The sequence below is a fragment of the Pogoniulus pusillus genome, chromosome 8, assembly GCF_015220805.1.
Source record: "Pogoniulus pusillus isolate bPogPus1 chromosome 8, bPogPus1.pri, whole genome shotgun sequence".
NCBI lineage: Eukaryota > Metazoa > Chordata > Aves > Piciformes > Lybiidae > Pogoniulus > Pogoniulus pusillus.
In genome coordinates, this window is record NC_087271.1 from 6,422,097 (window position 1) to 6,446,511 (window position 24,415).

At 45.1% G+C, this 24,415-nt stretch overlaps 1 protein-coding gene across 11 annotated transcripts in view; it reads left to right on the forward strand.

The window, feature by feature from the left end:
• The window catches only part of NTNG1 (netrin G1), a 202,848-nt gene that overhangs the window by 87,196 nt on the left and 91,237 nt on the right, over positions 1-24,415 (forward strand). The window lies entirely within an intron of this gene.

Genomic DNA, 24,415 nt, shown 5'->3' on the forward strand with positions numbered 1-24,415 from the left:
CCTGCCCTGGAGAAGCACTCAGGCCTGATGCACAGGGTGTGACTTGCTGGGATCCAGAACCCCAAACCAACACATATGACCCTGAGGAAGTTTTGAGTCAAAAATTCATGGCTCATGATCACTATTTTCATGCTCCAAACCACTGATAAAAGAGGAAGCAGAAGTACTCTTCCCAAAGAGGATGCTAATGCATGAGGACTTCTGCAAAAACTGGCTTGTTTGATTTCATGGTTACTTTCCCAGGCTTGAAAAGAGTATGAGATTGGGAGTATTTAAAGAAAGCAGGCAAGGACCCATCAAAAGAGTTACTTGAAGCCATAAAGAAGCACTGTGTAAATCACAGATTAATATATTAGTTGAATTAAACAGCTTAGTCATGGTATAAGAATTAGCAAACAAGCAGAAAGTTAGGTTCATGGGACTTGGAAGTGAGGTTTTGGTGGAGGGTGGACTACTGGATCCTACTAGTACTAGAGTAGATAAATGACTGAATCCTACCAGTATGAACAATTTCTTCCACTGGCTCAGGAATTCATTCTGATGATAGGACACTTTCTGCTTTTGTGTACTTGGGGTCTGATATGATGGCAGTTAACTAAAGAAGAGAGATTCTCTTTTATCATTTGACTTTTTCAGACCCATAATGTAAAGTGTGATTGATACAGCAGCCCTTGCGCAGACCCTTCCCTCTAGGTCTGACTATGAGCTGCCTGTGAACAAGGAAGGTGGCAGACATTAGAGTCCATTCCTGGTACTTTAACTGGCTCTGGAATACAGTGAAAATGAAGTAAAATGGAAAGAATCAACAGTATCTTAGCAAGCCTGATGTGAATAAAACAAAGACGATTACTCAGCTGTGTTCAAGACAAGTAGTGCCTCCAGGGAAAGCAGTGGCTGATAGCAGGTGCTGTAGTCCCCAAAACAATAACTGTGCAATGACATTCCTATTGGGAAATTTTCTTCCCAACTCCAACTAGCATGTGACTGATGATCTCAAGCAGGAGGGCAATACCCTTTACATATCCCTCAGATGCCAGCTTGTTCAAAAGAAAAATGGAACCTTCTCTGTCAGTAATATACTCACCTGTCTAACTCACACGTCCTTCACTTCTGTTTCTTCTGTAGACAGTTCAGATCATCCTGTAAAAAAAAACAGGGTCATAAACACTGATGTAGCTTGGCAGGGCATGGCAGGGCATTTATTGCAGACATAGGACTGAGGGGAAGAAAAAACAAGACAGTGATTCCATAAAACACCAGTGACTCTATTCCTCATGTAGTGAGTTTGCCTTTTTCTGCCTGTTTCATACAAGCTTTTCATGTTCATAAGCATTTCCATATTGCTAAAATCAAAATAGAATATAATTACTGTGATGCAATCTAGTGGGAAATATTCCTCTAACTTCATTTAAAGGAAGAATTGATGCCAGAGACAAGTTTGAATACAAGACTGCTTTTGCAGTGCTGATAGATTTTTGTATGACATCAAAATACATTTCTTAGGATTGTAGGCTCAGCAGGTAGTTACTCCTCTGTGTCCACACCAAATACATATATATACATACAAAATCACTAATTGACTGTGCAAAAGCACAAGGTAAATGCTGCTCCTTTAAGAATTCTCACTGTACCTTATGTAGTTAAGAATTATTATTCTCATTGGATACATTGTGCGTTGTTTTTCAGAAGTCTCTTGGTAGGGTAAGTAGATCACAGACAACTTAGGATACTGCTTGAAATAGTTTGGTAAAGTTAGCCTCAGTATGTACAAAAGAGGCTGAGGGAGTTGGGGTTGTTTAGCCTGGAAAAAAGGAGGCTCAGAAGTGGCCTCATTGCTGTCTACAATAACCTGAAAGGAAGTTGTAGCCAGGTGGGGGTTGGTCTCTTCTGCCAAGCAACCAGAAACAGAACAAGGGGACACAGTCTTGAGTTGTGCCAGGGGAGGTCTAGGCTGGATGTTAGGAGGAAGTTGTTGGCAGAGAGAGTGATTGGCATTGGAATGGGCTGCCCAGGGAGGTGGTGGAGTCGCCGTCCCTGGAGGTGTTCAAGCAAAGCCTGGATGGGGCACTTAGTGCCATGGTCTAGTTGATTGAACAGGGCTGGGTGCTAGGTTGGACTGGATGATCTTGGAGGTCTCTTCCAACCTGCTTGATTCTATGATTCTATTAAAAATAACCCAATTCACAGAATCACACAGAATGTCAGGGGTCAGAACAGACCTCAAAAGATCATTCAATCCAACACCCCTGCCAGAGTGGAACCACCTAGTGTAGGATCATAGGATCAACCAGGTTGGAAGAGACCTCCAAGATCATCCAGTCCAACCTATCACCCTGCCCTATCCAATCAACCAGACCATGGCACTAAGTGCCTCCTCCAGTCTTTTCTTGAAGACCCCCAGGGACGGTGACTCCACCACCTCCCTGGGCAGCCCATTCCAATGCCAATCACTCTCTCTGTGAAGAACTTCTTCCTAACATCCAGCCTATACTTACCCTGGCACAACTTGAGACTGTGTCCCCTTGTTCTATTGCTGGTTACCTGGCAGAAGAGGCCACCCCCCACCTGGCTACAATGCCCTTTCAGGTAGTTGTAGACAGTAATAAGATCACCCCTGAGCCTCCTCTTCTCCAGGCTAAACACCCCCAGCTCCCTCAGCCTCTCCTGGTAGGATTTGTGCTCCAGGCCCCTCACCAGCTTCGTTGCCCTTCTCTGGACATGTTCCAGCACCTCAATGAGAAAATATCCAGGCAGGTTTTGAGTGTCCCCAGCAAAAGAAACTGCAGAACCTCTGTGGGCAGCCTGCTCCAGTGCTCTGTCACCCTCATGGGTATCCTTTCTCCACTGTACTCCACGTAGGTTAGCTCTAGAGAGGCATTACATCAAAAACTCAGGATTCTAAAGTCCTTATGCTTTAAGGAAAAGCTGCTTCCCTTTGAAACACTCATTTGGAGCTTAGTCTGACTTCAATTAGACTATCAGCACTTTATCAAAGAAAGCATCTGAAGGATTAGGGAAAGTGCATTGCATGCAAATTAGAAACAGAAACCTTCCAAGCACATCTGGGGCATTTCAATCTGCTGCAGAGTTCTCTGTAGAAATGAAGCGTGACTGCACAGAGAACTTATCTGATGCTGGAGCTTGTTGTCTAAAGGCTGCTGTAATTGAACATATGTTTTAAAAGAAATATCTGATGTGTAATGGTATCTCACTAGATTAGATTAATGTGAAGTCTTATCACTCTTCTGCTAATGAGAAGAACAGCTCTTAGGGGATTTGGTGGCCTTTCCTTCAATCCATAGTGAGCTCTCGTTGTTAAAGACTCCACTGGCTTGCTTACTGCTGAGTAGCTGTGGGGCTATGGTATACTTCCCCTGATTATACAGCTGCACCAAATGTAACTTGCAGTGGGCTCACTGACACCCAGTTTTGGGTCTTTTTGGTCTCCTACCAGACACCTTATGGGGCCTCACCAGAGACTACAAATCAGCGATACAGACAGGTACCTGACATGCCCTAAGCATAGGAACATGATGAGGGGCCAGGCCACACCTTGAGTACTGTGTCCAATTCTGGGCCACTCAATTCAAGAGAGATGCTGAGGTGCTGGAACGTGTCCAGAGAAGGGCAACAAAGCTGGTGAAGGGCCTGGAGCACAAACCCTATGAAGAGAGGCTGAGGGAGCTGAGGGTGTTTAGCCTGGAGAATAGGAGGCTCAGGGGTGACCTCACTGCTGTCTACAACTACCTGAAGGGAGGCAGTAGCCAGGTGGGGGTTGGTCTCTTCTCCCAGACAACCAGCAACAGAACAAGAGGACACAGCCTCAAGTAGTGCTGGGGGGAGTATAGGCTGGGGGGAGTTAGGAGGAAGTTGTTGCCATTGAGAGTGATTGGCATTGGAATGGGCTGCCCAGGGAGGTAGTGGAGTCACCATATCTAGTGGTGTTCAAGCAAAGCCTGGCTGAGGCACTTAGTGCCATGGTCTAGTCGACTGGCTAGGGCTGGGTGCTAGGTTGGACTGGCTGATCTTGGAGGTCTCTTCCAACCTGGTTGATTCCATGATTCTATCAGGGATTTTGTGCTTCTCATCCTGATTCAGCTCAGCTTTCCAGCCAGTGCCTTTTAATTTAGAATATTAACTGGCAAACAGGCTACCACTTCATCTATGCATTTATTTCTTGCTAGTGTTTGATATCCTGATCTTTGGGACCTAGACATTTATATACATTTAGTAACGCTAGACTAGGTTGTTCCATGAGGACGAGATACAAAAGGGATGTTACCACGGAGCCTGACATGTGGTGGGTCTGTGTCATGTTAGCAGACACATTTTAAAGCTGGTTCTTTTACTGACAGAAAAATCACCTATAGGTTAAATATAGTTCAAATCAACAAAGCTCACAACACATTTCTAAAGGCAGCACAAAATGTAATTTGTTTCACACTATATTTTTAGGATCAATGAGAGTGAAAAGCATCTACCTTAAAGCTGCCATATTGGACATAAAGGATGCTTGTGTGGTTAATATTTTACAGGCTCAGGGGTGACCTTATTGCTGTCTACAACTACTTGAGGGGTGGTTGTGGCCAGGAGGAGGTTGCTCTCTTCTCTTAGGTGGCCAGTGCCAGAACAAGAGGACACAGCCTCAGGCTGCGCCAGGGGAGATTTAGGCTTGAGGTGAGGAGAAAGTTCTTCACCGAGAGAGTCATTGGGCACTGGAATGGGCTGCCCGGGGAGGTGGTGGAGTCGCTGTCCCTGGAGCTGTTCAAGGCAGGATTGGACGTGGCACTTGGTGCCATGGTCTAGCCTTGAGCTCTGTGGTAAAGGATTGGACTTGATGATCTGTGAGGTCTCTTCCAACCCTGATGATACTATGATACAGTGGATTATAGCTAGAGGATTTACCCACTTCATACAGAGTTTGATTTGTCCTTGCTTTGCATTTTGGTACAAAATAAGCCTGATGTACGCTGCACTAGAGAAAAAAATCCCTATATACTCTTGATGAATGCCTTACTTCCTTTATTACCACCTGTTTATTCATCTTCAATTTACCACTTCCGTTGTGTGTTTGTGAAGATGAGGAACAAAAAGGAAACGTGGCTGCTGGCAATTTCAGCAACCCCACTGTGCTCATGTTACTCAAGGAACCAAATCATCTACATGAACTCATTCTGACTTACCAATGGTCTGCTTCACTAAATCAGGGTGATTTTTTTCCAATGAATAATGGCCCATGTAGTGTGCCAATACCTTAATTAAAGAGAGCCTCTCTTAGTCTTGATCTGGTTTTAATTTACAGGGTAATACTACAATAATATCACTAATGGAAGGTACATTAAAGGGCATCAAGTAACATTAACTGTATTAAATTATGGCACTTGTGTTAATTAACTGCTGAAGCAAGATGGTCCTAATGGCTAGAAAGGTCGACTAATGCATAAATAAAGTCTTCTGAGATAGGAAACTAAGAAAGAGCAGACATTTCCCCCCTTGTCTGGCCTCGTTGCAGAGAAGCAGAGGGTGTCCCTGCGTGGCCACTTTGCTGTCTGCAGAGGTGGCCTGGGCTGTCTGCAAGCTCTGCCTGCCTTCAATTCCACATGAAGGACAGCCTTGGCAGTAAGCTGAGAGGCACAGCTCCCTCTTTAAACTTTGCTTTTTTTTCCTTTTTCAGTAGGAGAAGTTCACTGAAATGCTGATAATAATTCCTTTGAAGTCAAGCAAAAGGTTCCTAGCAGATTTTGGATCAGGCTGCTGACGGTTTAACCACGTTCATCCCAAAGTATTTTTGCTCCAAGTGTTACATTGTCAGTGCCATGTACATTTATACACTGCCAAGTTAGCTGTAGGTCAGGATGCTGGTGAGAAAAAAAACATTGCCCCAGTGGGTGAAAGAATGACTCTCTGGCTAAAACAATGGATCACTGCTTTTCAGTGATTAGGTTTTGATCTAAGAGCCTCCAGTTTCCTTCTGACACCAGCCACTGTACAATGTTATTAAGCTCTTTGGAATTTATTTTTATACAGTCCTTGCCTTGAAGCTTCTGTATTTAAGCCTCAGGGTTTTCTGACCCTGTCTCAGCTACAGTTGCAGTTCCAGCAGCAACAAGAAACCTCTTAGCTCACGTAACACAAGTGAAAAGTATCCTCAGTTTTAACACTTTCTTGCTCTCATGTTATCACTTCTAAATTTAAATCCATCTCAAAATCTGAATAAAGAACTCTGAAGGAAAGCATTTTTTCTACTTAGGGGGTTGAGGCTTTTTTGGTCTTTTTAGTCAGCCTCCTGCCAGCTGAGACCCTGAACAGTGCCACTGTGGTGGATTTGGGTTTGAGGGGTGCCCTTTCTCTTAAGAAAAGCAAGGAGTTTACACTGCAGCCTTCAGCAGAGGGTCCCATCATGAACTCTGCTATACAAGTTTCCATCCTCTGCCTCATTCTACAGCTGAATTAATTGGATTAAATCTGTTTGCTACTCTGGCATACATTTGACAATGCTGTAATAATACCCCTCTGTAATTTACCCAAAAAGCAGTGGTTTGCCCAAGGGAAGAGGTAGTGTATACATATATATATATGTGTATATATCACAGTATCACCAAGGTTGGAAGAGACCTCAGATCATCAAGTCCAACCCTTTATCACAGAGCTCAAGGCTAGACCATGGCACCAAGTGCCACTTCCAATTCTGCCTTGAACAGCTCCAGGGATGGTGACTCCACCACCTCCCCGGGCAGCCCATTGCAGTATCCAGTAATATATAATTACTTTAGCTTCATTTATAACTATTGATAATTATTTATAATAATGATCATAACTGGACCACCAGTATGAAGATATGTAGGCTCCAAGCTTTGAAGGAGACAACTGAATGCCATTCTTATTTTGAGTATCTATTTTCTGTGCTTGAACAGACTTTGATTTTGAGAAGACTTGCATAAGCAGCCTGATCTCCTTTCAGATTTGCACTGGAAGTTGGAAGGAATCTAGTAGTTTCTTCAATTAAATTATAAATTCATTAGAGAACAGGAAAGAAAAGGAAATCATAGAATCATAGAATCAACCAGGTTGGAAGAGACCTCCAAGCTCAGCCAGTCCAACCTAGCCCCCAGTCCTAGCCAGTCAACTAGACCATGGCACTAAGTGCCTCAGCCAGGCTTTCCTTGAACACATCCAGGGATGGTGCCTCCACCACCTCCCTGAGCAGCCCATTCCAATGCCAATCACTCTCTCTGCCAGCAACTTCCTCCTAACATCCAGCCTATATCACCTCCAGCAGAACTTGAGACTGTGTCCCCTTGTTCTGTTGCTGGCAGCCTGCAGAAGAGACCAACCCCACCTGGCTACAGCCTCCCTTCAGGTAATTGTAGACAGCAATGAGGTTCACTCCTGAGCCTCCTCCAGGCTGCACACCCCCAGCTCCCTCAGCCTCTCCTCACAGGGCTGTGTTCCAGGCCTCTCACCAGCCTTGTCACCCTTCTCTGGACACGTTCCAGCACCTCAACATTTCTCTTGCATTGAGGAGCCCAGACCAGTATGTATTTTTAAGAGCATGTCAATTTATCTTTAACTCCCAAGTGCAATTTGCTTTTTTGATGTATATACTGTAACATATGACTAAGGAAAATAGTCCTTCATTTTCTGAAAACAAATCTAGGATCATCAGGACTCAAAATAATTAAATGGTCACTGTTTATTCACACGTGGGCAGTCTCCAAGGGTTTACTCAGTACAGGTGCTCTGCTCATGCTGAAGTAATACTGGTTTCTACCCTCTGTGCTACTGGCGCAAGCCCTGTCATGGAATCAGAGAATCAACCAGGTTGGAAGAGATCCTTAAGATCATCCAGTCCAGCCTAGCACCCAGCCCTAGCCAATCAACTAGACCATGGCACCAGGTGCCTCATCCAGGCTTTGCTTGAACACCTCCAGGGAAAGTGATCTCAGTCTTGTAGCGAATGGAAGGGGAACAGAACAGTGAAAGTCTGAGTGACTGCCCAGGTCTTCAGTTCTGCTACATGCTTTCTAAACTAGTGGGTTTCATTCACCAGGTTTCATTCACCACCTTTGCTCATTAGCATTTGCTCATCTTTTCTTGGCCCCTTTTGCAAGATGTCAAGTATTTCCATGCTGATCTTACCTGGCTGTCTTTCAAGGAAGCTCAGTATCACGCTGGATCAGGGTGTCTGAGAAGAGCCACCAAGCCTTTTTTGTAGTATAATTCATTTTGCCATTGACCATCAAAGGAGTAGAGATGAAACTCCTGATGAAAGAAATGAGAATTTTTATTTCTGAATTGCTTTCTATGCTGAAAAGCTATCAAAAAAACCCCAAAACCTTTCTGAATTAAAAATCAGTTATTCCAATATCTTGCAGGAACTTTATTTCCTTTAAGGTTTTCTTTTCAAATGAGTTCAGCTTAATGCAAACACTGAAATAAGATTAAGGTTCTCCTGGATCACATACAATCATAGAATGGCTTGGGTTGGAGGGGACCTCCAAATGTCCAAGACCACTCTGTAGTGAGCAGGGACATCCCCCACTGGATTAGGTTGCTCAGAAACCTTGTTGATCCTGACCTTGAATATCTCCAGGGATGGGGTCTGAATGACCTCCCCAGGCAACCTGTTCCAGTGTTCCACCACCCTTCATGGTGCAGAACTTGTTCCTAACATCCAGTCTAAATCCACTCCTCTAATTTGAAGCCACTGCAAAGTGCCTTTGTGAACAGTGTTCTTGTATCCCACTTCAGGTACTGGCAAACTCCTATTAGGTCCTCCTGGAGCCTTCTCTTCTCCAGGCTGAACCACCTCAGCTCCCTCAGCCTATCCCCATAGCAGAGGTGCCTGCTGGCCACAGTTTCTAATCCAAGCCAAGATGCTGTTGGCCTTCTTGGCCGCCTGGGCAGACTGCTGGCTCATGATTAGTCAACTGTCAACCAATACCCCCAGATCCTTCTCCAAGTCTTAGCTTTCCAGCCACACATCCCCACATCTGTAGCTTACCATGCAGTCTTGTAACCCAGGTGGAGGACCTGACACTTGGCCTTGTTGAACTTCTTGCAGTTAGCCTTAACCCACTGGTCTAACCTGTCCAGATCCTGTTACAAAGCTTTCCTACTCTCTAGCAGATCAACACAACCACCCAGCTTGGTGGCATCTGCAAATGATTTGTGGCACAGGGATGTCCTTTAGGTTGAATTTAAACTGAGAGTAGTGCAACATATTACCATGTTAAAAGTTTGCACATAGCCAACTGTTTCACAAGAAACAGGAACTGCCCATTTAGGGGGTTTGGTTGGGGTTTTGGGTGGTGGTGGTCTTGTTTGCTTGGCTTTTTTGATTGATTGTGATTTTTTTTTGGGGGGGGGGTGTTTGGTTGGCTTTTAATCTATCATTCTGATCACTTCCATGGGTCCCAGCATGGTAAGGTTACCTACTGTCAGTTTTGTCCATTTCAGTACCTGATTACACATGCTTAGGGAGTGATTTTTCCTGAATGCTCCTGAGCATGTGAAGAGCTTCCAAAAGTAGTAGATGAAGCCAGAATATCCATGTACTTTCTCTTGAAACAGGTGATGTTTCTCTGTTAATCCTTTCTTTGTTAGTTCAGTTGTGACTCAGGGAGATACTTGAAACTAGGAGAGTTAACTTCAATGCCTTTACTCCTATTTCCCTCTAGTACAGTGCCATAGTAAATGCTGTGTACCACTCCCTATATATTATAAGGAGTTAAGTGTTGAAACAACAGACTAGAGCTTCTGTTAGTTTGAGATGCTATCCTGGATATTGAGAATAACTTCAATGAAGTTAGTCATATTAAACCAGTGAATTTCAAATGTGTTCATGCAGGAGTGCAGGAAAACAAGTGACAGAGAGGAAGGAAAGGGAAAGGAAAAGGAGGGAGGGAAAAGAGAAGGAGACTGCCCCAACTTCTGTTTAAAATAAATGAGAAAAAGTACACTCACCTCAAGTCTTCGTCCTCTCTCATCTTCATACAACAAGGCTGAAGTAAAGCAGGACAGTTCTGCTAAATCCAGTAGCCCAGTCACACAGAGACACCTATTCAGAAAACTGGAAGCTGAATTAGTAAATGTCAAAGTCTAATAGTCTCATTATGTGAGGTCTGTAAGAACCCTCCCTCTCCTTCATTCTTGAATCCATCTCTGGGATTAATGTGCCTCAGCAGTACTAGTGACCCATGCACAATAGGAATCATCGTGGTCCTTACTCAATCATAGCAAGCTGTAATGCAAATGCATCATGAGCAAAAATCCTCAGTGAAACACAGGTGAAAGTTCTTGGTTAACTGGACTGAGCAATAGGGCAAGCATTCAGCCTGGTCATGGTTCTGTTCTCATAGAATATAATCTTGTTGATGGAAAGCCAAGAAAAGAGCTACAGAAAGAAACAGCAATGCTTTGAATTCATCAGGCAGCAATATGGCCAGGGAAAAGGAGACAAGGAGTTATGCTGCAGGTAGCATTCCCAAGGGAAAGTCTGGCTGCTGATGCTTTCAGGAAAGCATAATGTTAGCTGCAGCCCTTTGCAGGGGAAAGGGATGTGTCCTGCCTAGGTTCATAGGAAAGGATGCCGAGTGACAAGAGGTGTCCTAGTGATGTGGAGAAGGAGCAGTAACTGGAGAAATTCTTGACATCTACCCCTCCTGTACAAGACCACCTTTAATATTTGCAGCAGGAGTCCTGGGAGCCTTAGAGTCTGTCCATTAACGGCATCTGGTTGCATACACAACTGTCATCCAGACTTCTAAGCAGGTAGCAGTAAATAAAAAGGAAATACTGGTATGGCTTCTCTGCTGGGAAATGCTGGAGTAGCATAGCTGTACTTTACTGATGATTATTTGACATTTCAGGCTGATGATCTATATTTTGTAATAAGTCTAAGAACAAATGAAGAGGAAGAGGCTGATGATCCATAGCTATGGGTTAAGGCTGATCAGGCCTTGGGACAATGCAGGAGGCATGGTACACACACACATGCCCACAGCCCAGTGCTGCAGGGCAGGCTTCCAAAATCATGCTGGCTCTTTGAACCCTTGAGGCTAGCCTCTGCCTTTGATGTTTGTGCAAACATCAAGATAGAAGTTGTGTGCTTCTTCCTTGTAATCTCACTGGAAGACCTTGTGGGTCTTTTCATTTTCACCCTTAAAACATTTCTTTCTTTATGAGAACTATGTAGAGTGTCCTTTCTCTCTGCTGTGTGGTACCCCTGCTTCGGCCCTCCCTGGATGTGTGTTCTTCTCTAACATGAGCTGTATCATCCTATATTAAGATTTATAAAGTACTTTGAAATACACTTAGAATCATAGAATCAAACTTTGAAATACACTTAGAATCATAGAATCAAACTTTGAAATACACTTAGAATCATAGAATCAAACTTTGAAATACACTTAGAATCAAACAGGTTGGAAGAGACCTCCAAGATCATCCAGTCCAACCTAGCACCCAGCCCTAGCCAATCAACCAGACCATGGCACTAAGTGCCTCATACAGTCTGTTCTCGAACACGTCCAGGGATGGTGACTCCACCACCTCCCTGGGCAGCCCATTCCAATGCCAATCACTCTCTCTGTGAAGCACTTCCTCCTACATCCAACCTATACTTTGCCCAGCGCAACCTGAGACTGTGTCCCCTTGTTCTGTTGCTGGTTGCCTGGAAGAAGAGACCAACCCCCACCTGGCTACAACCTCCCTTCAGGTAGCTGTAGACAGCAATGTGGTCACCTCTGAGCCTCCTCTCCTCCAGGCTAAACCACCCCAGGAGAGACTGGTAAGCGAGCACGATGGAGTGTTAGAATCTGTCTTCCCTGCCCCACCATTCATAAAGCAGGCATGCAGAGGGAGTACTGGTACCAGTGTTTAGGAGGGCCAGCAATGCCATCTCGATGACAGAGGGACACGTTGGCTCACTTTTCACTGCCACCAGGATTTCTGCGATGCCACACATTAAGCCTATTAACAGCCAGACCGATCAAATTTGATTACAATGAGGATATATACGTTGAGATGTGCGTCTTCACACTCCACTAATTAGTTGCCATCGACTGTTTTCACTTTGCTGGGTGACATGTGGTATATAAATCATCACAATATGTTAAATGCAAATGGCTGGTAATAGGGTAACCATCTGCTCACCGTTGGAAAGTCAGCAGAGGAATACAGTAAGCTGTACTTCTAATAGCAATGCTAAACTCACGTCCCTGAAATACCAAATGTCTAAAAACTGCTGCCCCACTGATGCCAACATTACTGATACATCTCTTACCCTTTTCATTTGCAGAAGCAAGCCACATATTGTAGGGGCGATTTTGTTCTTCAGCGTGAACTTGACTTCAAGGCTAGAGTCTAACAGCAACCTGAACCACTTGTGATGGTCTGGGTGTTCCCTGCCCCCCACACTTTAGAAGTCACCCAGGCTAGTCTCAGCCGGCTCTGGGAATATAAATGAAGCTTATATTTGCAGCTAGCACAATACACAAGCAGATATTTACAGTATGTACAGTTAGAGACAGAAATACACAAGGTAAAAGGTAATACAGAAACACAGCAGCCCTCCCAGAAACCTGAGTCCCCAGGAGGGGCTCTCAACCACCCCTGCACCTTCCTCCTGCCCCTCTCAACCTTACCCCAGTCCTAAAGAAGAATAGAGGTTCAGCCAAGAGGTTAAGAAGCAAAGGAGAGTGGAAGGTGAGGTTAGGGAGATACAGTTCAGTCAGAAGCCCAAAGCAGTGTGAGACAAAATGGGGAGAGTGTTATCTAATGTTTTCCTTTCTTCTTCAGCAAGACTCTGAGGGGAGCAGACATCACCATTGTTTTCCTTCCACAGCCTGTGATCTAGTTCTTCTCACCAAAACATTCTACCCTGCTTCAAACTAGCACACCACTGTATCTCACAGCCTGATCTGTTTCTTAGGTTATGTTGAGTGCTTCTCAGCAGCCAATAAATAATCAGACTGCCCACTCTTCTCAGGACATCTTCTGGTCCACAGATCTAATTACATGCTCTTCCTCCCTCAACCCCTGCTGCCAGGCCCTTTTCCAGGGGTGACATTGTTTTGTAAGTGACAGATAGCTGGCACAGCGCCATCTGGTAACCTATTACACTAGAGACCATCAAAGGGTGCCTTCATCTAATAACCTACCGTGCCCTGTGAGCTTTAAAGAGCACCACTGCAAAGAGGGACCACTTATTTTGCCACAGACATGTATTATCAGGGGCTGTCACCCACCTCTGTAATGAGCATTTCTGGATGCCCGTGTGACAAAGTAATGCATTGGAAAATTAGTAGTGGAACGAGACTGAGTGACTGCCTGCCAGAGTTGAGGTTGTGCCTTCAAGCTACACCTGCTCCTTCTCGCCTTACCCATTCAGTCATCTGCTGGTCAGGGTCACTATCACAGTGCTGATGTGCTGGCTCCCCCATCAGTAATATACTGCATTATCACCTATCAAAGAGATTAATAAGTTCCCATACCGAATTCCCAAGACATGGCTCTCAGCACTAAAAAAGCTGAGGAATTAATTCATCTCCCACTGGCCGAATGGTAAAGAAGTTTGTGATTTCATCAAAGTCAGATGCTGTGGCTTTCTCCAGCCACATTGAGGGAGAGGGCTTGGGGATGGCTTGGGGGGGTCACATCTGGCATGGCAGTGTCTGATTTAAGATTGTGCTCCCAGGGAAGCACCTGCAGGGGAAGAGGCTGCAGGAAAGCTCATTAGCCCGGCAGTTTCTGAGCCCTGGGATGAATTACAGAGTAAGATGCTTGCTCTGCAGGGTCTCGGGAACCCGCGGCTTTGTGGAGGTGTGTTGCCCTGCAAAGCTTTCCCACTGTAAGAAAATGTTACAGAGAGACTCTGTGCTAGCAGGGTTTCCTTTGTTGCCTTGCAAGAAAAGAAGGCTGCCCGAATTTGGGGACTCCATTTTGATTCAGAGCCAGCACTTGCCCGTTTCAAAATGGGCTGTCTGCAGCAGCCATAGACAGCGCTGGTGTGATGATGAGCATCACTCTATAATACCTCACAGGCATGGTGCCAGAGCTGGCAATTTGATAAGCTGGGGTCCTGAATTGGATTCCAGCAATGGGCACAAGTTGGAGGAAGCTCTCATTTGAAATTGCAAGCAGGGAAAAAAAAAAAAACAGGATTCTTACTCTTTAATTGCATTAGTTTTATTGAACTGAAGCATTGCTTCAGTTCCCAGAACACTTTATATATATTTTAATGCAAGTTACCAGAGACAGAGTGGTGGCAGGACTGTTTATTGTCTCTGACTTTTATACCTGGGAAAACTGATTTTATTCATTTTCCAGTGGAACTCTCTCATGCATTAGGAATGTTTAGACATTGCAATGGTGTGTACCAAAGTCACTGCAAACCTGATAACTCTCAACTTGTGCCGGGGGAAGCGTGGGCAGGATGTTAGGAGGAAGTTCTTCACAGAGAGAGTGATTGGCATTGGAATGGGCTGCCCAGAGAGGTGTTCAAAAAAGACTGGATGAGGCTTTTAGTGCCATGGTCCAGTTGACTGGATAGGGATGGGTGCTAGGTTGGACTGGGTGATCTTGGAGGTCTCTTCCAACCTGGTTGATTCTATGATTCTAACTTCTTTGATTTGGTAGTGCTTCTGTAATGTTTTTGTTTAGGCCTGCTCAGACAAGTCAGGCTGAGCCACCCAAATGTGAACTGGAGTCTAGGAATGTCTGGTAGGCTTCTGTGTGGGAGAGGAGACATGAAATCTATTCCCTCAGTCCTGGTCCTTTACGCTTTATCTGATGCATGCTGGTAGCATTCACTACAACATAGATGTCCTGGCCATCACATGCTTCACATCTGCTCTTTTGGGAGGAGAGGGAAGCTCATTTTATATGTTTGGGGTTTTTTAGCCTCTAGTGGCTCAACTAGACTCAGCTGGCTCTGGAAATAAGCATGAAGCTTATTATTTTCAGCTTAGCTCATTATCCAAGCAGATATTTACAGCATATACAGTTATAGACAGAAATATACAAGGTAAAAGGTAATGCAAAAACACAACTCCCCTCCCAGAAACCTGAGTCCCCAGGAGGGGCTCTCAACTGCCCCTTCACCTTCCCCCTACCCCTCTCAACCTTACCCCAGTCCCAAGGAAGAATGGAGGCTCGGCCAGGGGGTTAGGAAGCAAAGTGGATTAGTCCAAAATGGAGAGTGAGGTTAGAGAGAGAGAGATGCAGCTCAGCCAGTTCCCCAGCAGCAGCCCAAGTGAGAGTGGTTATCTATGCTTTTATTTCTTGTTCCTATACTTCTCAGCAAGCCTATGAGCAAAGCAGACATCACCACTGTTTTCCTTTCACAGCCTGTAATCTAGTTCTCCTCACCAAAACAGTCTAGCCTGCTTCAAGCTAGCACATAGCCTTACATTGGTAAGGCTCACGTTTTTATTGTCTCTGCATCTTCTCATTGTGTTTAGTGAACTGCAGGCTGCTTTTTTTTTTGCTTACTTAGAACCAGGGGAGTTGATGTTGCCATGTAAGCACAATCAGGAACTGTCTTGAAAATAACACGTTTCAAGAAATTACCATTCCTGCTCCCCAGTTAGAGCACAGCAGGTGCCAGGACCTTCTGCACCACCAGGGGAGCATAGCTGGTGGGAGCAGGAATGCAGCGATGGCATTTGGGACGGGGGGCAGAGCTGCGGTATGGGAAGGCATCTGTTTTGTCAGTGACCCACTTTGGGAAATGCTCCTTCCCTCCTCCCACACCACACATACCTCCAGCTGCTCATTTCTCATTGTCTTCATTTCTCTTACGGTGATCATCCCTCCTTCAGTCGCGTCGTGTGGGGAGCTGCTGCCCGTGTGGCTCAAAGAAGGAATGGAAACCTCCAGCAGGAACATCTCAATTTACAATGAAAGAGTAAACCTATTATTCTTTGTCAAAGCAGACAATTGCTTATCATTTAACAAGCTTCATTAAAGATACTGTGCATATAGAATCATGCTTCCCTTTCTTTCAAGGCCCCTGAAGTAATTCTTCCAGCAGGACAGCAGAACAGCAAGGAGCCAGTTACATTTTTAATCACTTGTATCCCATAGGAATTGCAGTCTGCCAGCAAGGGCAGCTCCTTCCCCTCTGCAGCACAGGAGAAGGATTAAAAGATGGGAAGCTGTGGTTCCAGGATGGTGTCTTACAGCTATCAATGAGCTAAAGATCAAACACTCTGAGTGTCATTAACTCCTTATATTCTGCTACTGAAAATGTTTAAACCAATCCACCAGCTAGATCTGAAAAGAAAACCCAAACAAATCAAAAAGCAAACAAACTTTTCCCTGAATGGTGAATGAGGAGTGGAGAAACAGTTGGATGAAAGGAAAAAGGAAAAGAAAACTAACATCTTATTTCTCCTCTACTGTACATATCTGACAATAATATTTCAACAGTGTGGAGTCCTTACACACTCAAACCAGTTTGCATCATTTTACCTTCTCATCAGGTAGATCCATTGGAATGGGCTGCCCAGAGAGGTGGTGGAGTTGCCATCCCTGGAAGTGTTCAAGAAAAGACTGGATGAAGCACTTAGTGCCATGGTCTAGTTGACTGGACAGGGCTGGGTGCTAGGTAGGACTGGATGATCTTGGAGATCTCTTCTAGCCTGGTTGATTCTATGATTCTATGATCAGTCACTGTGGAAATGATCCTCAGTGTGGTGACTCTCTGAGATTTGTCCTTTCAGGTGGATGGCAGCAACAGCCTCAGTTCTGTCGTATAAATACCATTTTTTAGGCTTGATGCCTTAAAATATGCATCCAGATTTACTTTCTTTTTTTTACACAGAGCCTATATCAGATGCTGAAAATTCTGCTGGATGCTGAATGCTTTTGGAGACTAATGCAGTCTTTGGATTTTGTGGTTTATACACTTGTTTGCCTCTTAATGCTTCCTAATATATATATGCTTTACATAAGAGAGATGCAGGAGAGTGATACTGCCAGAATGGCAAAGGGTCATGTGTCTTGATGCCAGTGGCAGGTGAAGCATGTACTTAGAATGTAGTTCACTGGGTTTCTCATCTGCTTTTTGCCTGATGCACAATTAAAGTGTGGCTGTTGTTCAGTCTGCCTGTGACTTGTGGAGAGGAGATAGCTATGCTCTGTCAAAAGGCTTCCTACAAAGAGCATCACAATAGGTTTTCAGAGGTATTTGTCGCTTCAAATGAAACAAGCTAAAGGTGGTTTAGTGCTGCCTTTGGGGGAAAAAATGGGGATTTAGTAAATTTTGGCTGTGTTTAACTATAGCAGGACTTTGGAAAAATCTCTTTTACATGCTAGGACCATCAGGGGGAAAAAAAGGGCCTACTGCCAGAGAAAAGGTTCTGCAATTTAAAATGAGCTGAGTGTCTGCTCAATGCTCTCTATACAGAAGCCTCCCCTTCATATTTCTAACTCATCAAAAGTGTACTCTTTAGTATCCTCTGTATAAGGAGGGAGAGCTTTTTGGGGTGTTGTGCAATTATTGCATCAATGCAAACACAATCAATAGAACATCAAGTCCAGTCTCAACACCATCTATACAAGAGCCTCCCCCTCATATTTCTAACACATCCAAAGCGTGCTCTTTAGTATCCTCTATTTAAGGAGAGAGAGCTTTTTGGGGTGTTGTGCAATTATTGCATCAATGCAAGCACAATCAATAGAACATCAAGTCCAGTCTCAATACCATCTATACAGGAGCCTCCCCCTCATATTTCTAACACATCCAAAGTGTGCTCTTTAGTATCCTCTATTTAAGGAGAGAGAGCTTTTTGGGGTGTTGTGTAAATAGTGCAGCAGCACAAACACAATCAATAGAACATCAAGTCCAGTCTCAATACCATCTATACAAGAGCCTCCCCCTCATATTTCTAACACATCAGAAGTGTGCTCTTTAGTATCCTCGTAAGCTTAGTACATTTTGAAAGAAGCCACGTTGGAAAATTCAGCTGCTGTGACTACTTTAAGCAAACAGAAAAGGGAAGGAATTGCCATGAGGCATAGGTGAAATCTCATCCTAGAAGACTTACAGGCAGCAGCCTAGGACACTTGTCCTGCCTCGCAGCCACAGGAGCAGACACCAGTAACGCCGAGTGGGGGCGGCTGTTTTGTCACAGGTGCCAGCAGAGTTCTCAGCATGCACTGCATGCATCTCAAGAGAAGCCTCTTGCAGATTAAGATGATTTTTTCTCCTTATTTTATCAAGTTCTTTACCTTCAGCATCTGAAACGTTAGAGGTTATCTTGAAGGGGTAAAACAGAGACAAAACACAAGAGTGATTTGCATAGGTTAAAAACCAAGCAAAACAAAACTGTGTTCAGAAAACTACACAACTTCTGTTACAAGCAGCTCAGAGAGGTGCTAGAAGCTTTGTCTCTTTGTGATGTGATTGTATGTCCACTAAGCCATTTGGTTCAGTCAGTTTGCTGTATATCATGATAAATCTCTATGTGGCAGAAAATCCACAAAGTTCTGTCCTTTTCCTCCCCTGAGGTTTTCTGCCCGATGTGAAGGGAGAGAACAGCTTTAACAAGATCTGGGGGCATTTCTGAGTCCTGTGTAATGCTTCCCTCCTGGCTTGCACAGGTCAACAGGAGGAGATGCTGAGTAGGCATTAGAGTAGATGAGCGAAGATGATGAGCAGTAATGCTGGGTACAGAAGGTCATGACTGCTTTGGGCACCATCCTAATTCCCAGTCTCATATCTCCTCCTTTGCAACCTTCTCTGTGTGTGAGAGAAAATACACAGCACTAACTCATACTAGACACAAACACTAACTCCTTCATGCCCAGAAGCACAACTTATGAAAGTTATTTCCTAACTAAGTGGCTCTTATCCTTTTATTTCTGTAATTTGGAAGGTTTCCTTTATTTCTGTAATTTGGGAGGTTTCTGACAGCTATGCCCAAATTCATTCAGGGTAAAGTTTTTTTTGTCATACAAAAGGTCTTTTTAGGATCTTCTAAGGGCACTTTGTCTCCTACTCAGCAGGTCTTCAGGACAAATCCCTTTTTCTTCTTTTCAAGGGACAGCAAGTCTCTGTCAGGATGTGAACAAAAAACAATTCCCTTTAAAGACCAATCTGCCTAAATCTATGCCCTAAACAGTGCAAGGAAGATGTGGTTGACTCTCTGACTGTCCATGCCTCAAGCCGTGCTGGAACATGTCCTTAGAAGGTCAACAAAGCTGGTGAGGGGCCTGGAACACAAACCCTATGAGGAGAGGCTGAGGGAGCTGGGGTTGTTTAGCCTGGAGATGAGGAGACTCAGGGGTGATCTTATTACTGTCTACAACTACCTGAAGGGGCATTGTAGCCAGGTGGGGGGTGGCCTCTTCTCCCAGGCAACCAGCAACAGAACAAGGGGACACAGTCTCAAGTTGTGCCAGGGTAGGTCTAGGCTGGATATTAGAAGGAAGTTCTTCACAGAGAGAGTGATTGGCATTGGAATGGGCTGCCCAGGGAGGTGGTGGAGGCACCGTCCCTGGGGGTGTTCAAGAAAAGCCTGGCTGAGGCACTTAGTGCCATGGTCTAGTTGATTGGATAGGGCTGGGTGCTAGGTTGGACTGGATGATCTTGGAGGTCTCTTCCAACCTGGTTGATTCTATGATCCCTTGCAACACACTGCTGCTTGAAAAATGGGTGCTGATAGATATCCCTATATTAAATTACTTCTTTTTCCCCTTTCCCCTCAAATCTAGGTTATTTCTTTTCATTAGTAAAGAAGTGTGCATTAGTACTCTTATTATTGGTCTTAAAGGTCATATTTTATGCATATATAGAATCATAGAATCATAGAATCAACCAGGTTGGAAGAGACCTCCAAGATCATCCAGTCCAACCTAGCACCCAGCCCTATCCAATCAACTAGACCATGGCACTAAGTGCCTCTATATGCATCTCTAACTACAATCCCATACATTTTACTTCCAGCTTAGCTCAAACATTCTTTGAGAGCAGGATTTGCCACTGGAGTCTGAAGAAGCCTGCTTGACATTTCAGGGAAAATGGGGAAAAAAAAATATATATATAGGATTTTAAAAGCTGTGTTGTGCAAGGTGGAATTGCAAAGGTTTGTTCTTCAGTATAAACATACACTGATGGTTTTGTCAGCAGTATTTCACAACCTGCTTTCCCCTATGCCAGCCTTACATTATTCATAACTTGCAATCTATTCCTTAAATTTTCAGTTATAAGAGATTCCTGGTGAGGGTTGCAGAATAGGAAGGGAAGTATTGATTTGAAACATTTGAAATATAAATGAAGCTGTACAGTTCTTCTGCTACATAGAATATTACAGCCACTGGATCACATCTCACCTCCCAGCATGTTTGTTTTCAGAGGCAGCAAAAACACGTTCCTGACCCTTCCAGTGGACAGTGCAGCTCAGCTCTAGCCTCTGTCTGAACATGCTTTGATTTACCCAGTATTTGTTAAAAACAAACATGAATAATAAATGGTTTAGCAGAGTGAAGGCCAAAAGTGATGACTATTTTATTGTAATGTGACACTAGGTCAGAATTCTAAGGCTCAGCTTTGAAACTCCTGGCCCTTTGTCATGTAAACTTAGAGAATAATATCAAAGCAGTATCAGCCTCATTTCATAGACAAAGATGTACCCAAAGTCTTTTCTTGCGTGTCCCATGAGTCTGGGGCTAGGAAAAGGATTAAACCCAGGGACAGACCTGTCTTGGCACTGGGGTGAAACCAGTCAACATTGGTGGTACCATGACTAGTAGGTGTACATGGACATCTGTACTTGCTTCCTGCTCACCGTTCACCAAGGCCAATGCTCCTCTCTTCTTCCCCATCTGAGGTACAGGAGCTCCTTTCCAGCTGCATCTGACAAGTGAGTAGTGTAGGGCCATGAGGATGATCAGAGGGCTGAAGCACCTGTCCTGTGAGGACAGACTGAAAGAGTTGGGGCTGTTCAGTCTGCAGAAGAGGAGGCTCCCAGGTGACCTTCTTGTGGCCTTCCAGTATCTGAAGGGGGCCTACAAAAAAGCTGGGGAGGGATGTTTTAGGCTACGAGGTACTGACAGGACTAGGAGGAATGGAGCAAAGCTGGAGATGGGTCGGTTCAGGTTGGATGTGAGGAGGAAGTTGCTGAGCATGAGAGTGGTGAGAGCCTGGAATGGGTTGCCCAGGGAGGTGCTTGAGGCTTCATCCCTGGAGGTGTTTAAGGCCAGGCTGGATGAGGCTCTGGCCAGCCTGATGTAGGGTAGAGTGTCCCTGCCCATGGCAGGAGGGTTGGAACTAGATGATCTTTGTGGTCCCTTCCAACCCTGACTGATTTTATGATGCTATGAAATGTTCTGTTTGGTTTTCACACTTCTTCAAATTATGACCTTTAATCAAAATGCAAAACACAAAGAGAAAAGGGGGGAATAAAACTCCAGAGAAACAAACAAAACCATTCTATTTTAAAGTGTCTTTGCAGTGTCTGCTTTGGTAATAAAAAGCCACCAACTCCCAGTTATTTTAGATGGAGCTGTGAGGCCTAAAGATTTTGAAAATCAGCCCTAATGAAATGCAAGGAGAAGCCAGAACAAAACCACCTTTGAAATATTTAGTTGGCTTCATTTGCTGTGATCCTTTGGCTTTGATAGTTTAATGGTGAATACCTCAGAAGGCACTCCAGAAAAGAAAGCTGCTTCCTCGTGCCATATAATTATCCTTAAAATTCATGTTTAGCAGCAGGATTTTTAGAAAAGAGATCAATTAACCTGCCTGCAGTTCTTCTCCTTTGCCTTTCTGAGAAGCCTCCAAGGGAGGCACCACCAGAACGTGGCAGAGAACAACGGGTGGGATGCTGGGCACACAGCGACCTGCCCACTGCCTCGCTCCCTTCGGCAGTCAGGGAAGCACTGCAGCGACAGGGAAGGGATTCAGAGGCATTAAACTCAGGTAACAGTAGAAGTAATATCAGTGATAGCCATGCAAACAGCAAAGCATCAGGAGCAGGGGGAATAGCAGGACACAGTCTACCTGAGTGAAAAAGTGCACTTCAGAGTAGCTGCAGTGGGCAGCGGCTTCTGTGCAGATGAGACATGAGCCTGCAAAGAGGGATTTTAAGCTAGCTTTCAGACTCAAGTTCTACTCTAGGGTGTGTATGCACAATTCAAAGACCTTTCAACTATTTAGGATCCTAGAATCAGTCAGGGTTGGAAGGCACCACAGGGATCATCCAGTTCCAACCCTCCTGCCATGGGCAGGGACACCCTACCCTAGATCAGGCTGGCCAGAGCTCCATCCAGCCTGGTCTTAAACACCTCCAGGGACGGGGCCTCAACCACCTTGATTTAAAAATCAATAGGACAGGCCACTAAATCACATGCCTAAAGCTTACATGTCTTGTTTCTCAGGATTTTCATGAGGGAATTGTAGAATCATAGAATCAACCAGGTTGGAAGAGACCTTGCACCCAGCCCTATCCAGTCAACTAGACCATGGCACTAAGTGCCTCATCCAGGCTTTGCTTGAACACCTGCAGGGATGGTAATTCCACCACCTCCCTGGGCAGCCCATTCCAATGCCAATCACTCTCTCTGGCAACAACTTCCTCCTAGCATCCAGCCTAGACCTCTCACAGCACAACCTGAGACTGTGTCCCCTTGTTCTGCTGCTGGTTGCCTGGCAGAAGAGACCAACCCCCCCTGGCTACAGCCTCCCTTCAGGTAGTTGTAGACAGCAATGAGGTCACCCCTGAGCCTCCTCTTCCCCAGGCTGCACACCCCCAGCTCCCTCAGCCTCTCTTCACAGGGCTGTGCTCCAGGCCTCTCACCAGCTTCCTCACCCTAACAGAGAGAACAACCTGAATGACATTTCTGCTACACTCTGGGTTTCCTAAATGTTCCATCAGTGCCTCAACATCTCGTGGTGATACGATTTAAGCATGCTTTCAGCAACAATTCTTTGCCTTTCCCACACACATCTCCTGTAAAACAAGACCAATTAAAGAAAGGAAAACAGATTTTGAAGTGCATACCTTTTTAAAGCACCCAATTCCTGTTAGCAGGTGTCTAGCTATACGTATTAAGAGAATTAACTGGAAGGAGAACTTAGCCTTTCTTCTTTAGTGCTGGTTGGGTATACTGGTCGCATATCTGGAACAAAAGTTGAGCTAGGGAATGTTCAAAAGTTGTTTTCTCCTTGGGGAAATACCTGACTTCTTTCTTGCAGTTTTAAAGAAGAGGCAGGGTAAGATCTCCTGATCAACTGCCTGAAGCTTTCCTGCTGTCCCCTAACCCCTTGCTCTGGCTTCACTTCCCTGGCATGCTCCTGCAGCCACCATGGCTTGGGGTGAACCAGCTCCTCTGGCAGGGCTTGACAACCTCCATAAACCCTTCTGCTTTGCATTTTCTTTTCTCTGAATTACAAATCATTTTCTTCTTGGGAACAAAGCTTTTCCTGGCCCTTGCGTTTGTTTGGAAGGGAGGCAGAAGTCTCCTCAGTGCTTTGATTTGTAAAACCCTCTCACCTATATTCATAGGCTTACCAAGAGGGTTTAAAAGCAGAGCTGGTCACAGCAGATGTCTATCAGAGAATAAGCAAGAGATGAAGGCTCCTCACTAAATTCTGAAACCAGGACCCACAGAAAGACCTTTCCTGTGACTGACTTGACTGAGCAACTCCCTGCATCAAAGCTATCAGAGAGGCCTCCCTTTTGCAAGTGAAACCTTGTGCCTAAGCACCTGTATGCAGGGTGGGCAGTTCTGAGCCTGAGTGCAGGGATCCTGTCCTAACAGCTGCTGCAGCCATGTGGGGAACCAAGTCTTTGCTGGATGCACAGCGATACCCAGTGAGGACAGCAGCAGTGCCATCCTGACTCTGCACTGGGTTGGAGCTTACTTCAGCTGCTCCTCCCAGGAATAGTGCTCAGAGTAGCACAGGGCCTAATTTCTGCTCCTCTTCTGAGCCTGAGTGCAGGGATCCTGCCCTAACAGCCACGTGGGGAACCAAGTCTTGGCTGGATGCACAGCGATACCCAGTGAGGACAGCAGCAGTGCCATCCTGCCTCTGCACTGGGTTGGAGCTTACTTCAGCTGCTTCTCCCAGGAGCTCAGAGTAGCACAGTGCCTAACTTCTGCCCCTCAGAGGCAACCCATTGCAGCCCACACCCTGCTCTTCCACATCTCCTATCCCTGCAGCAGTAACTACTAGGGGGCACATTGGAGCCTTTAAAGGAGTGGATAGCAGATCCCTTAACCAAAAATGCTTTCCCATTGGAATGGGCTGCCCAGGGAGGTGGTGGAGGCACCATCCCTGGGGGTCTTCAAGAAAAGCCTGGATGAGGCACTTAGTGCCATGGTCTAGTTGATTGGATAGGGCTGGGTGCTAGGTTGGACTGGATGATCTTGGAGGTCTCTTCCAACCTGGTTGATTCTGTGATTC